The following is a 13,623-nucleotide window of genomic DNA, read 5'->3' on the forward strand; positions in this document are numbered from 1 at the left end:
CCACCCCCAGTGACACACTTCCTTTAACAAGACCACACCGACTCCAACAAGGCCAAACCTAATAGTGCCACTTCCTAAAAGTCAGGGGGAAGCCGTTTTACTCAACCCCCCCCCCAATACCAAATGATCAATTTTCAAATATTTATTACTCATTTTTAAAGAAATATTCTTTAGCAAGAATATACTTACTTTTTATTTGCTTGTTCCTAACTTTCCCACAATTACCCTATTAAAGCTCTAATTTAATTAATAAAATAAGTGGTTTGATGTTTAAGTAAAATAGAATTATAAATACACAAGGAAGTGAATCAAAATTATCAAAGGAAATATTTTCTACTATGGCTGTCATTTTCTACTCAGGAAATGTTATATTATTTCATTTTGCACTAATAAATTCAATTACCAAGCCCACACTAAAATAAGTATTAACTAACAGCCTTTATTTCTATCAGTTACATTCATTTAAATGAGTTCACCATTTGAACTTCATATTTACTTTCATTTAAAATTTTTCTTCTCAAAGTCTCTAGAGATAGACAGCAACATCATGTCCATGTCTTGCTATGACTTTTGCTCTTAAATTATATTTCTCTCTTGGCTTCAGATTTAAAATGACAATCATGCCTTTATTGCAGTTGTTTGCCTGTGTGTAAATGCACGTGAGTTTGCATGCCACTGCATATGTGTGGAGGTCAGAGGAATATGGAGAAGTCAGTATTCTCTTTTACCATGCGAGTCTTGGGCATCAAACTGAAGTCATTAGATTTGATGGCAGTGTTCTTTACCCACTAAGCCATCTTGTATGTCAAAGGAACACTCTCAAGGTACACTGTTAATGTACAGAACACATTAAATCTGAAACCATAACTTAGAAAGGGCTACAATCACAAAATGCTATTGGGTTTTTCCATATGTAATAGTAGAAAAGTTAGTTAAGTCATCTCTAAATTACATTTATGGCACATCTTTAATGAGTTATATTATATCAGCCATTTTAATTACCACCAGACAGTAGTCTAAGCTCTGGTTCTAGCGTATGGTCAGGTGAACAATCATTTTTTATACAAGAATTATATTTAGTTGTTTCATATAAGTAAGAAAATTAGGATTGGATATGATATTGAAGCTCTAATCAATTCATTTCACACAGGAAAAGTTACAATCTAATCTATAGCAAAACGAATGTCAGTTCATTTCATACATGAGAAGAAGTTACAATCTGTAGCAAAACGAGTGTCAGTGGCATTTCTCAGCAGCTGCTACTGTGTTCTTTTTAATAAGTTTTGTTTTAAATGTTAATTAATAATAGTTCTAATTATCAGTATGCACAAAATGCAAGAATAAATGCCTTATGTGCATTGCTAATAATCACCATAACAATATTGTAGTTATGGGGATAAAGCAAACTCCCAAACGGCAAGAAGCTAGTGTATAGCAAGACAGGACTTTCAGAGCTTGTGCTGTTTTTCTATGTGATGCTGACACCCAACTAGACGGCCACGTCATCTCAGCAGAAATACTGTTAAAACAAGGACAAGTCACCTATGTTCTTATAACACAGGCAGAGTTATGGTCACAAAGGTGACTAAGTCGTTGCTCACTTTAAAGTACTGTGGAATGTTTCTATGACTTAACTAATATTACTAGCATTTAAAAGGATGAATCTGATTAATAGGGAATAATTAAAGCCTGGAATTTGTGTTACTTTTAACAAATCCAGGTGGCCTATAGTTTCAATCTTAATGAAATATTAACTTTTTTTCTTATTCGCATGGTGTCCTATGGCTAGGTTTTAACTTAATTATAAGGATGTAACTTAACAAATGGTTAAATTTTGATACTAAACTTTAGACAAAGACTTGGTTAAAATACAAGAATTTAAATATAACATACAGTAGAAAATAATAAATGTATAGAATCCAATAACAAGTCAATGTCACATTGAAATGTATTTGCTACCATAATACAATGAAGTGAGAAGTGTGGAAAGTATTCTTTTCAAATTGCTGAAATATCAGAGAAAGAAGAAATAATGCTTTCCCCAACCTGTGGGATAGTAAATCAAACTATACATTTCTGTCTTATTATATTTGACCAAAGGTGTAAAAATAAAAAGCTTAAAATTAAAGTTGACCTAATTCTGTTTTCGTGTAAGATTTAGAGAAAATAAGTTAAGAATTTCAGAAGTTGGACCATTAAAGATTTATTACAACTCCATGTATGCTGCACTTCAGAACAATAGTCCTTGACTTTTAAGAATCGGTTATTTATATTAATACTCACTTTGAATTACATAAATAGGTGTAAACAGCGTTTAATGTATCAAAAATTCTTAATCTATTTCGATCACAAAGCTTTATAAGATTATGATTAAAATTCTAAACCCTTTCAGTTATATCAAGAAATAGAGTTTGGGGGCGTGGAGCCCCTAGAGCTGCTCTTGTAGCACCCCTTAGCGTCAGGTGCAGCCACCTGAGTGGGGAAGAGTTACTGCTGCTGCTAGATCAGTAGCCACCACCCTGGTGCCCAGCTGCCAATGATGATAATGATGATATCGAAATCCTTAAGAAGCCCCAAGATCGTGGCCCAGAAGCACCCCAGAGAAAGAGGGTTGTGTGGAGCCCACCATAGTGGTGGTGCCTCCCTCAGGACATCAAGACCCTCTGTGGACCTTGAAATTCTCAAGACTCAGGGACACAACAGAGACTGCTCCTAATGGTACACGCTGCCTCAAACGAGTACTCTGGCCCTAAGTATACACAGGCCCCCAAAACCAGCCCATTGATTGGATCCAAGTTCTCCTAGAGGTCCAGGACCACCTGGAGAAGGAGGCTACCCTGATGAGAGTGAGTTATCTTCAAAAGAGTCAGGATGGACTGGGAACTCTCTAGAGAAAATGAGACTGAATACCAGGAGGACATGAGCCCATCTTTTTCCATTCCATCTTCTTGTAACTGCCGGGGAAGCCCTGGAGTCCCTGAAGGGACTTACTCTGAGGAAGGAAATGGTACTTTCAGCAACGTTTCCACCATTGCACCTCTCCAGCCTTGGGGGAAGATGAAGAGGTAGAAGGCAACCAAGGGCAACAGCAATAGTCTACACTTGTTTGAACTACCCTGATCAGCCATTCAAAAAAAGGGTTCTCAAAACTTATACTAGGGTTTTTGTTAGTATATGGCTCTTGTGGGAAGCACTGTCAACCTGAAGGGCATAATTTTTCATTGTCAACCCAAAAGCCCCTGTCCCTCCTCCTCTTTCCTCCATCCCTCAACATGTACTGTGTATGTTTATATGTTTTCTATAATTTTAGGTAATTAAAATAATATGATTTCTTGAGGCTTTATCAAACAACTTTGATGTTATTTGTTCCTCATGTCTCTTCCCTCTACATTGGAATCACTCCATCCTTTAGAGTTGGTACACCATGCTTCTAGTTTTTCAGTTTCCCAACTTATACACCTGTATCTCACTGTTTCTCTCCCTCCAAACTCCTTACTACACACAACTATGTTCCTTCTATACTTTGTTGCTTTCTGTGGTTTCTCTATATTGTATACTCATTTCTGAAGAATTAGAGCTAAGACTCAGAGATGAGAGAGAATATGAGGGACTTGTCTTTCTGTATCACTTTGCTCAATATAATATTCTCCCAGGCTGATCCTTTTACCTGCAAATTTCATTATTCCATTATTATTTATAACTGAGTAATAAGATGTTTTCATCATCCATTTATCTGCTGAAGAACATTTTTGTGGTTTCCATTTTCTGACCATTGTGAATATGGTGGCCATTAAAATTGCTGGAAAAAAAATGTCTATGGAATGCCATGTTGAGTCCTTTGGAAATAAGCCAAGGAGGAGTACAGCCAAATCATATTCTAGAATTATTTTTGGTTGTTTGAGAATTCTCTGTATTTATATCCAGAGTAACTGGACCAATTTGCATTCTCACCAACCATGAATGAAGACTCCTCTTTCCCCACAACCTTGCTAACATTTGTTGTTAGTTGTTTTCTTGATCATAACCATTCTGACTAGTGTTGAAGTTATTTTTATAAAACAATGTTTGTTTCTCTTAGTTTATTTCTTAACCTGATCATAATACAAATAATTGAAACTCTTTTGTATTTGTTTAAAATTAAGCTTCACAACACAATCTTGAGCAGTTTATGTCTATTCTTAACCCTCTATGTTATTTTGTCTTATCCCCAGCAAACATCACAGTGTTACCTGAACTTTGTAGCTTTCCTTGGCTCCAGCTCCTTCTTCCTGAGATTTCTTGGATCTCTCCTTGTGTCTGAAATCCATGCCTCCTCTCCTAACTTCTCCTCCCTTGGCTGGCATGAAATCCAGCCCTATTCTCTCCCATGTTCATCGATTGACTGTAAGCTGCTTTACTGACATATGGGGAAAATAACTGGGAAACAGAGTTTACACAACATTTAGAAAGGAAATTAGAATTTAAACTACATGATAACCTTATGCCTAGAGACAAATGTGAGATGAAAACTCAAATTATCAATATCTTTATAGTCTTTACTAACATATCAGTTCCTTGGAAACAGGAATAATATTGTGGTTTTTCTGTTTCTTACATAGCCCACTGCAGTGTTTTTGATATAGTAAACATCTACTAAACATTTATTAGCAAATTGCTCAAACTACACTCTATTGGTGCACTCATTTGCTAATAATTGCTTTGTAGATGCTTACTAAGCATTCTTCACACTAACATCAAATGTTTCAGACAGCTCCAGATTTGTTTTCAAAGATATTCAAACAATTGAATTTTAAGTTATATTCTTTAAAGAACAAGTTATTCAGCCACAAGAAACATTTATAACTAAGCATAAACATATCACTCCTGAGAGTTTTTATAATGCGCACTATTTGTAGTACTGATCTCATACTCAGTAAATTAATTCCATGCGTTATAGTAGTATAGTGTAGTGTAGGCACCAATCAAAGGCAATACTCTAATCCCTAATTTTTACACCCATCCCTCAGTGTCCACAGAGGACATATTTGTTTCAAAGTACTCCATAATACTAAACTCTAGACATTCCAAAGTACCCTTCCATCTGCATAAACCCTGAATACATTCTGTGTTTATAATAATCTATAGAATATTTATAAAAGCTAACACCATGCAAGTCAGTGCAGTTATTATATTGTAGTGTTTATGGAAAAAAGGCAGACTAAAATGTTTGTACATATTTGATACAATGTTTTTATATATATTTTTGTTGCTTAGGTCTATGTGTGCAGCATTTACTCATACAAAGGTCTGACAATGACATGCTTAAATGCTATTGATTTAATTACGATTCAGAATTATTTAAGGTAGGTTTTTGTGGTTAGAATTTTTATCATATTCTGCATAAAGTACTATTTTTATAGTATTGTTTCTAGTTTGATTTCTATAAATGATTAATAGTAATAATTTGTACATTCTGGGAAAATTTTCAAGGATATTGATGAATTCGTACATTTCTTAAGAAGAACTACTGGACCAACATGTCTTCTAATTTGTGAGATAAAATGTAGGAATTATAAAAGAGAAAATTATTGAGCTCCATGAATAGTTTTCTGAGAAAAGACAACAAAGAAATGTTAAAATTAAGAAAGGACCCAAGTAAAACACAATACATGAATGTGATTTCCCTGGGAAAGAATGTCATATTTTTTCTTTTAATAAATTTTTTAGAGCTCTGTTTCTTGTGGGTTATTGTAAATAGAAGAGAGAACAAGCCTCCTGCTCCCTTATACACCGTGTCCTGCCTTCTAAACCAGTTCAAGGCTTTTACTGAACTATGGCAGAGAGAAAGAAGCATCTTGTTTAGAAGTGGAGTTAAACAATGTACTGTCACTAGACAAATAAAGCATTCAGTGAATAGGTCATTATTCTTTACATTGCAAAATAACCAAACTTGCCCCTGAAAATAGTTATATGTTGAATTAAATGGGATAACACATACATCACTTACTAAGGAAAGGAAGGTATGGGTGATGGAATAAAGAAAATCAGCATCCATTAAGACTCTACAACTTTTTGTTGTTCGCTTTACATCTCTATTGTAGTTCCTGTCCTCATCACCTCCTGGTCCTACCCCCCCTCCCTCATCCCCCTCCTCCAGTCCTCAGAAAGGGGAAGCCCTCCTCCCGTGTCATCCAACCTCAGATTTTCAAGTCTCATCTGGACTGCCTCCATCCCCTTCCTCTGGTGGTCTGGCAAGGCTGCCCCACCAGGGGGACATGATCAACCAGTGGGCACCAGTGTCCATGTCAGAAGTAGCCCATACTCCCCATATTATGAAGCAACAAGGAGACTGTGCTGCTTATCTACTTCATCTGAGTAAAGGGTCTAGGTCCTCACCAGGCTTGGTCTTTGGTTGGTGCATCAATCTCTGCACCACAACTACCACCACCCCACCCGGATTTGTTTTCTCCACTGGTCTCCTTGTAGACCTCCTGTCCCTTTCAGATCCTGTTATGCCCTAACTCTTACAAAAGGCTCCCTGTGCTCCACCCCTAAGTTAGGCTGTGATTCTCAGCTTCAATCCCTTGCTGGGTGGAGTCTTTCAGAGGACTTCTATTGTAGGCTTCGGTCTGTTCCTTCTCTTCAACTGTTTCCAGTGTCCATTCTATTTGCCGTTCTGTATGAGAACATTTATTCAACTATGTTCATAGCAGCTTTATTTGTAATAGACAGAATCTGGAAACAACCTAGATGTCCCTCAACCAAAGGATGGATGAAGAAACTGGCACATTTACACAATGGAATCTGATCAGCTATTAAAAACAAGGAAATTTTGAAATTTGCAGGCAAATGGATGGAACTAGAAAAGATGATCCTGAGTGAGGTAACCTACCCCTGGAAAGACATGCATGGTATATACTCACTTATAAGCAGATATTAGTCACATAATATCAGATAATTGCACTATGATACACAAACCTAAAGAAGCTAAATAACAAGGGCTTAGGCTCTACAAATTCTTTAATTGCTTGTAAACATTCTCAGTAAATGCTCAATGTGTTCTATGAAAACAAATATAAACTTATCTGTAACCTCACTGAGAAAAAATGGGGTTTATCCAGGTAAATACATTATCCCAAGACTCTCAGACTATGTCAGAACTGTAACAGAGTTCCAGTCAATATTTGTCTGAATACACCATCCAATACCACTTACTAAAGGAAAGAATTGAAGAAACACAGTAAAACTGGCAATTCATTTGTAAAGGATATGTTGGTTAACTTTGACATTGACAGAAACAAAGTTCAGGGAATAAGATAAAAATATATTATATTTGCTTCAGACTTTACTATGTTTACTCAACTTATATTTTACATTGCCAAAATCATGAGTATGATAAGAAAACAAGTGATTCACTATTAATTGGTGAAGGCAATTTCAACATGAATATAAAGAGATATCTTTGAAGCAGAAGGAGCAGCCTAAAATAATCGGAGATCAGAGTGAAGAGTAAAAGCTAATTATTATAGCTGAAATTTGTGAGTATGGACAATAAGAAAGCCATTAATTCTTTGAAGATTTGCCTATGAATGTCTGATTCTTCATACTTTCATAAATTGTATTATAATTTCAGCAGCTGAAAATGACCTTAGTGTCAAAGAAAGCAATTCTCGGCTCTTCTACACTAAAAGTTCTCACCTAAAGGCCTCGTCTTGGCCTCAGTGTTGTCTTTCATCATTTCCTTAATAATTCCTCTTTACCTACCTTGTCAAACACTGTAGAAGATAGTCAATGTTAGAAAATTATTCTAGTTTCCTTTCTGTTGAAATAAAAAAAAAATATTCTGACCAAAACCAGAAGAAAAGGTTACTTTGGCTGACAATTCAAAGTAACAATCCATTTTTGTGGTGAAGTCAAGACGCAAACTTAAGCAGGCAGGCATATCACACCCACTATCAAAAACGGAGAGAAAAGAATATGCCAGCAGTTCCCAACCTCTGGGTCAAGACCCCTTTAGCAAACCTCTATCTCCAAAATTTTTACAGTATGACTCATAATAGTAGTAAAATTAACAGTTATGAAGTAGCAAAGACAATAATTTTATGGCTGGGGCCACCACAACATGAGGAACTGTATTAAAGTGCTTCAGCATTAGGAAGGTTAAGGACCACTGGACTATATCCACACTACCTACTTGGTCTTTTATTGCTCACCTTGTTTTCTCTATTAAAATACATTTCAGGTCCAGCTCATGACCAGCTGATCCACCTTTAGGGTGGATCTTAGCACCTCAATTAGCAGTCAAAGGAATCTCTGACAGGTATGCTCATAGGCCACTTAATCTGGATAATTCTCTGTGGAGACTCTCCTGAGGTGATTCTATGTTGTGACTTGTTGGTAAGTGATACAAAGCAGTTCAAGCACCACAGAAGCAAGTTGCACTTGGAGACTCCCCTTCCCACTGCTCCCTCTACAGTGTCCTTTCCTCAGTGAATCCCTATAAGACATTGACATTATAAAACTGAATGCTAATTGTACAATAAGTTATAACCACTTCTATGCTTATCAGTAATGTTCACAAACAACCCACCAATGGACAGGAACCTAATAAAAGCTTAAAGGGTTATATAAGAGATATTTACCAAGAAATAAGTTTTTTTTTTTGTGAAAACTGTCTAGACAAACAGGATCTCAAAGTGGCAAATCAAAGAATACAAAACTGAGAACATAGACCTGGAAAAAATAAGTTTAAAAACTGAACTACCAAATGTAAACATGGCAGAATGTGATGCCTCATGACCAGCAGACAGCAAGCACCCCATAATTCCTTGAGATGTACTCCTAAAGTTGAACTAGATACATTGGAATCAACAAAAATGTCTGCACATTCCTCATCTTTGTTAATAAAGTACCCACCAGGATCAAATCTCAATAAATAACGAGAAGGGTCACCTTGAACAAGGGCAGGCTCATGATCTATGCAGATGTTCAAGGTAAAGCTGACATTTGCAAAACTGAGATCAATAAAGGCAGAAGTTCCTGCAAAGGGAGGGTACTGGTTTGGAGGGGATGGAGGATTGAAGGTATTGGGGATGGGGGTGCTGTCAGAAACCACCAAGTGGCAAAAATTGAAATGTTGTAAGATACAGTCATAAAGCCACAGACAAGTTGTGTGGCTAGTTTACATATTCAGGAATGAGTTCCACAGAAATGTGGTATCTATTTCCTCTTGGTTGTACATGATCATTGTCGTCTTGGATAGAGCATCTGAGATAACCTTCCCCAGACCCTCATAGGATCATGGGATTGGGTCTATGAATATTCTATCATGCAGACACAAAGGGTTCACGAAATGATACTTAGAGTTTTCCACTGAGATTCATTCCTCTATTCCCCTGGCTACCCTAAACTGAAACAGATGTTGAGATTACCTCCAAACATTAGGCTGAGCACAGGGAGACCTGTGGAAGAGTTGAGGCAAGGGTAGAAGGGTGGGACAGGAGATCCTCAAGAAGACCAACAAAGCCAACTAACCAGGGCCCTGGAGGGCTTACGGAACTAAAGCCCCAACCAAGGATCATGCACGGACTAGACCTTGACCCCCTACACAGATGTAGCCAATGGGTATCTTGGTCTTCATGTGGGCTCCCTAATAAGGGTAGCATGGGCTGTCTCTGACATGGACTCTGTTGCCTGATTTTTTTTTATCACTTCCTTTGGGCAGGATTGCCTCACTAGGCCAAAGGGGGAAAAGATGAGCTCAGTCCTGAAGCAACTTGATGTGCTCTGGTGGGTTGGGGGGGGCAGCTCCTCTTTCTAAGGATTAGGAGAGGGGACATGGGGAATCTGAAACCCTCTCCTGTCTCTGAAGTCATGGGGCATGCATGCGGAATACCCATACATACATGCAATGCATACACATAGAATCACTTTTCTTAAGTTTCAAATCTGCAGTGTTGATTACCTTGGATCATCATGAGGAAACAGACATAGGGCTGCATCAAGAAGGCACAGAGGTACATGACTAAAGCTCATAGATTTATTTGGTATGGCTCTTTCTTTGTGCTAATTTTATCTGTGAATGAGGAAGTGGGTGGAGCTTGACAAAAACTCCAACTGTCAGATTTCTTTCAACATGATCTTTGTTTTAATTGAATTCACTTCTCATGGTAACATTTCTAGCCCCTCTATTCAGAGGCTAGGATAAAACCTCAAATGCAGAGGAGGAAGAAAAGCTGAAGAGCTTGCAGGATTTGGATAGAATGCTTGATGATCATGTAACACGTGAACGAACAATTGCAGAAGATGAGGGAGTCTGTTTGGGCAGAATATGCTGGACACAGAAATAGCAGTGATAAAGGAAGAAGCATGTTTGACATGGTTAAGGAAAAAGAAGTACAAAGGAGCAGTGTGAGCAAGGCAAAGAACTTCAGTGGGTGGAGAGAGCTGTCATAGGGAACCAGGTCTTAAAGGGTCTCAGAAGAGTCAAAAACCACTGCTTACAATGCAATGATAATTGTTTGGAGACTATGAAAATTATTATCTGCTGAGAGGTTGGACTATGCAGTTATAGGCTACAACTTGGGTTTTAGAAGAATTCCTCTGGTTGCCAGGTTGAAAATAAGCTTAGGAAAGTGGGCCAACAGGAGAACCGGGAATGACAATTGATTAATGAAGCTCTTGCAATCAATCACCTAGAGACATGACAACAATGACTTGGACAAATGTTTAGTACTTTGAAAGAAAAGAAAGTGTGAGCAGAGACTACGCTGAGGATAACCTCAGAAGTTCTCAGGACCACAGGAAATTACTCAAGGCTTTGACTCTACCTCTAAGCCCCAGGTCTCAATGTGTTGCAAAACCAAACAAACAGTTGGTAAGGCCTTTCCTCCTGAAACTATCAGAAGTCTGTATAATATTACCCACTGAGTACACAGTAAACTTTTAGATGAAACAGTTTATAGTTGTTCTCCTTAAACACCAGTGCTTTTCTACTTCTTCCAATATGAATCCTTTACAAGAATTTTAAATTATATATTCACTTCACATTCCAGTGGTAGGCCCCTTGCATCCTCCCTCTCAGTCCATCCCACCCACCCTCTTCCCCTAGCCCCGATTTCCTGGTCCTCAGAAAAGAGGAGCTCCACACCACCTACCCACCCAAACACATCAAATTGCATCAGACCTGAGTTCCTGCTCATCAGTTGAGGCCAGGCATGACAGCCAGGTTAGGATAAAGTGATCTGATTGAAAGCAGACAACAGAGTCCATGTCATAGACAGCAACTGCTCTGCTAACTAGGCGACCCACATGAAGGTCAAACTGCCCATAAGTTATGTATGTGTAGGGGGCATAAGTCCACTCCATGTATGCTTTTTGGGTGGTGCTTCATCTCTATAAAACCCCATGGGTCTATGTTAGTTTACCCTGCTGGTCTTCTTGCTGCATTCTTTTCCTCTCCGGGTCCTTCTATTCTTTCCTCCCACTGTTCCACAGGACTCCCTGAGTTCTGCCTAATGTTTGGCTGTGAGTCTCAGCATCTGATTCAGTGAGCTGCTGGGTGGGGCATCTCAGAGAATGGTTAAGTTAGGATCCTGTCTGTGAATACAGCTGACTACCTTTAATGGTGTCAGAGGTTGGCTCTCTCACATGGAGCTGGTCTCAGGTTGGGCCAGGCGCTTTTGGTCACTCCCTCAGTCTCCATCTTTATCTCCGCACATCTTGTAGGGAGGGTGAATTTTGTTTGGAAGGTTCTGTCGGTTAATTGGTATTCTCCTCCCAACACTATAGGTCCTGCCTGTTTAGAAGGTGTCCTCCTCAGTCTCATGTTCCCCGCTGCTAGGAGGCTCAGCTGGAGACATCCCCTATCCTCCCAACAGCCTACCCTGGTCTCCTGCTTGTGTCAGTGATACGGTCGCCTCCAGCTTCCCTTTTCTCTCCAGGCCCTCAAACCTCCCCTCCCTACTCTCCCTACATCTGATCGCCACCCCCTTGTTTCCTTCCCTTCATCCACTCCTACCCTGTTCCCTCTCTGCTTCCTCTTCCACTGTCTATTCTATTTCCCCATCTGGGTGAGAATCAAGGAGGCCTTCCTTGGTCCCTCCTTGTTCCTTAGCTTCTTTGGGTCCAGGAATTATACTATGGTTATCCTGTAATATATAGCTAATATTCACTTATAAGTGAGTACACACCATGTGTGTCTTTCTGAGTCTAGGTTACCTCTCTCAGAATGATCCTTTCAAGTTCCATCAATTTGTCTATAAATTTCATGATTTCCTAGTTTTTAATAGTGGAATAGTGTTCCATTGTGTAAATTCACCATATTTTGTGTATGAACATAGTTGTGCAAATGTCCTTGGTGTGTGGTGGAGCATCTTTTTGGTATATGCCCAGAAGTGGTATAGCTTGAATTCTTTTTGTTTAATTTAGTTTTGAAGTTTTATTTAATTTTATTCAATATACATGCTCATATTTCCCCTCCTCGAATTCCTCCCAGATCCCTCTATATCCTCCACCCTTCCATTTTTTGTTTGTTTGGTTGGTTTAGGTTTTTTTTTTTTTTTTTTTTGAAATCTTAATGACCTTTCTTTTAAACAACATCCAGGTTTTCTCTTTTATCCTCTGAGCCACCTGAGTAATTTCTAATAGTATATTTTTTTAGTTTCCTTTGACACTCAAATTCTTTTCTTTATGATGGCATTCATCAAACTTGAATTGAGCACATATTCCACACTAGGCTCTATATTATATGGTAAAATATGTGACAGACATTTAGGTGCCTTGAACATAGGAGGCCCTTGATTAAGAAAAAAGTTTAGGGGCTGGAGAGATAGCTCAACAGTTCAGAACATGTTTTGCTCTTGTAGAGAATTCAGATTCACTTCTTATAAACATGACAGCTCACAACCATCCATAACTCAAGTTCCATGGAATTGTGATGATGCCTCTTCTGGCTTCTGTGGGCAACAGGCGTGTATGTGATGCACATATATGCATGCAGGGAAATACTCAATAAATTATTTGAAAAATAGGTTAGAATGGGAGGAGAGCTAATGTTTGATGATTTCTAAACAAATAATCCATCTAGGACTCACTGTTTCCATAAATTCCGATTTCTTATTCTCTAAACTTGTGGCAATTATCTTTTTAAACTGTGCTATAAAATAATGAATGTACATCATCTCAGATAATTGGATGAATTCATGTGTCAATTTTTAAAAGTAAGGCAACTCTTGCCAACTGAACACCTTTCAGACTACTTAGTTTATAGAAGGATAAATTATGCCTACATTAATTCAGATGTCTTTATCTCTATCTTCTGGAAAAAAGAAACCAAGCATAATTAAAATACTGAGAATATAATAGTAATGATTCCAACATCAATTTACTTTGGCTCTTTTCTCAATTTCTAAAAACCTTTTCATTTTAATTATTTAAACAAATTATGAAGGAAAATTTCTCTAAAGAAATAATAATATTATTTTCTTGTTTCCAGGCATTCTGTGAGTATAGTCCACTTAGATAACAGTCTCTTCCACATTTTGTACATTATAGAAATAAGTTAGATATTAAACAATATTAAATGTTTTCCTAAATTCTTACAGATAGTAAGTGGCAAAATCATGAAGCAACTTAATACTATTT

Source organism: Acomys russatus, chromosome 2 (genome assembly GCF_903995435.1).
Source record: "Acomys russatus chromosome 2, mAcoRus1.1, whole genome shotgun sequence".
Taxonomy (NCBI): domain Eukaryota; kingdom Metazoa; phylum Chordata; class Mammalia; order Rodentia; family Muridae; genus Acomys; species Acomys russatus.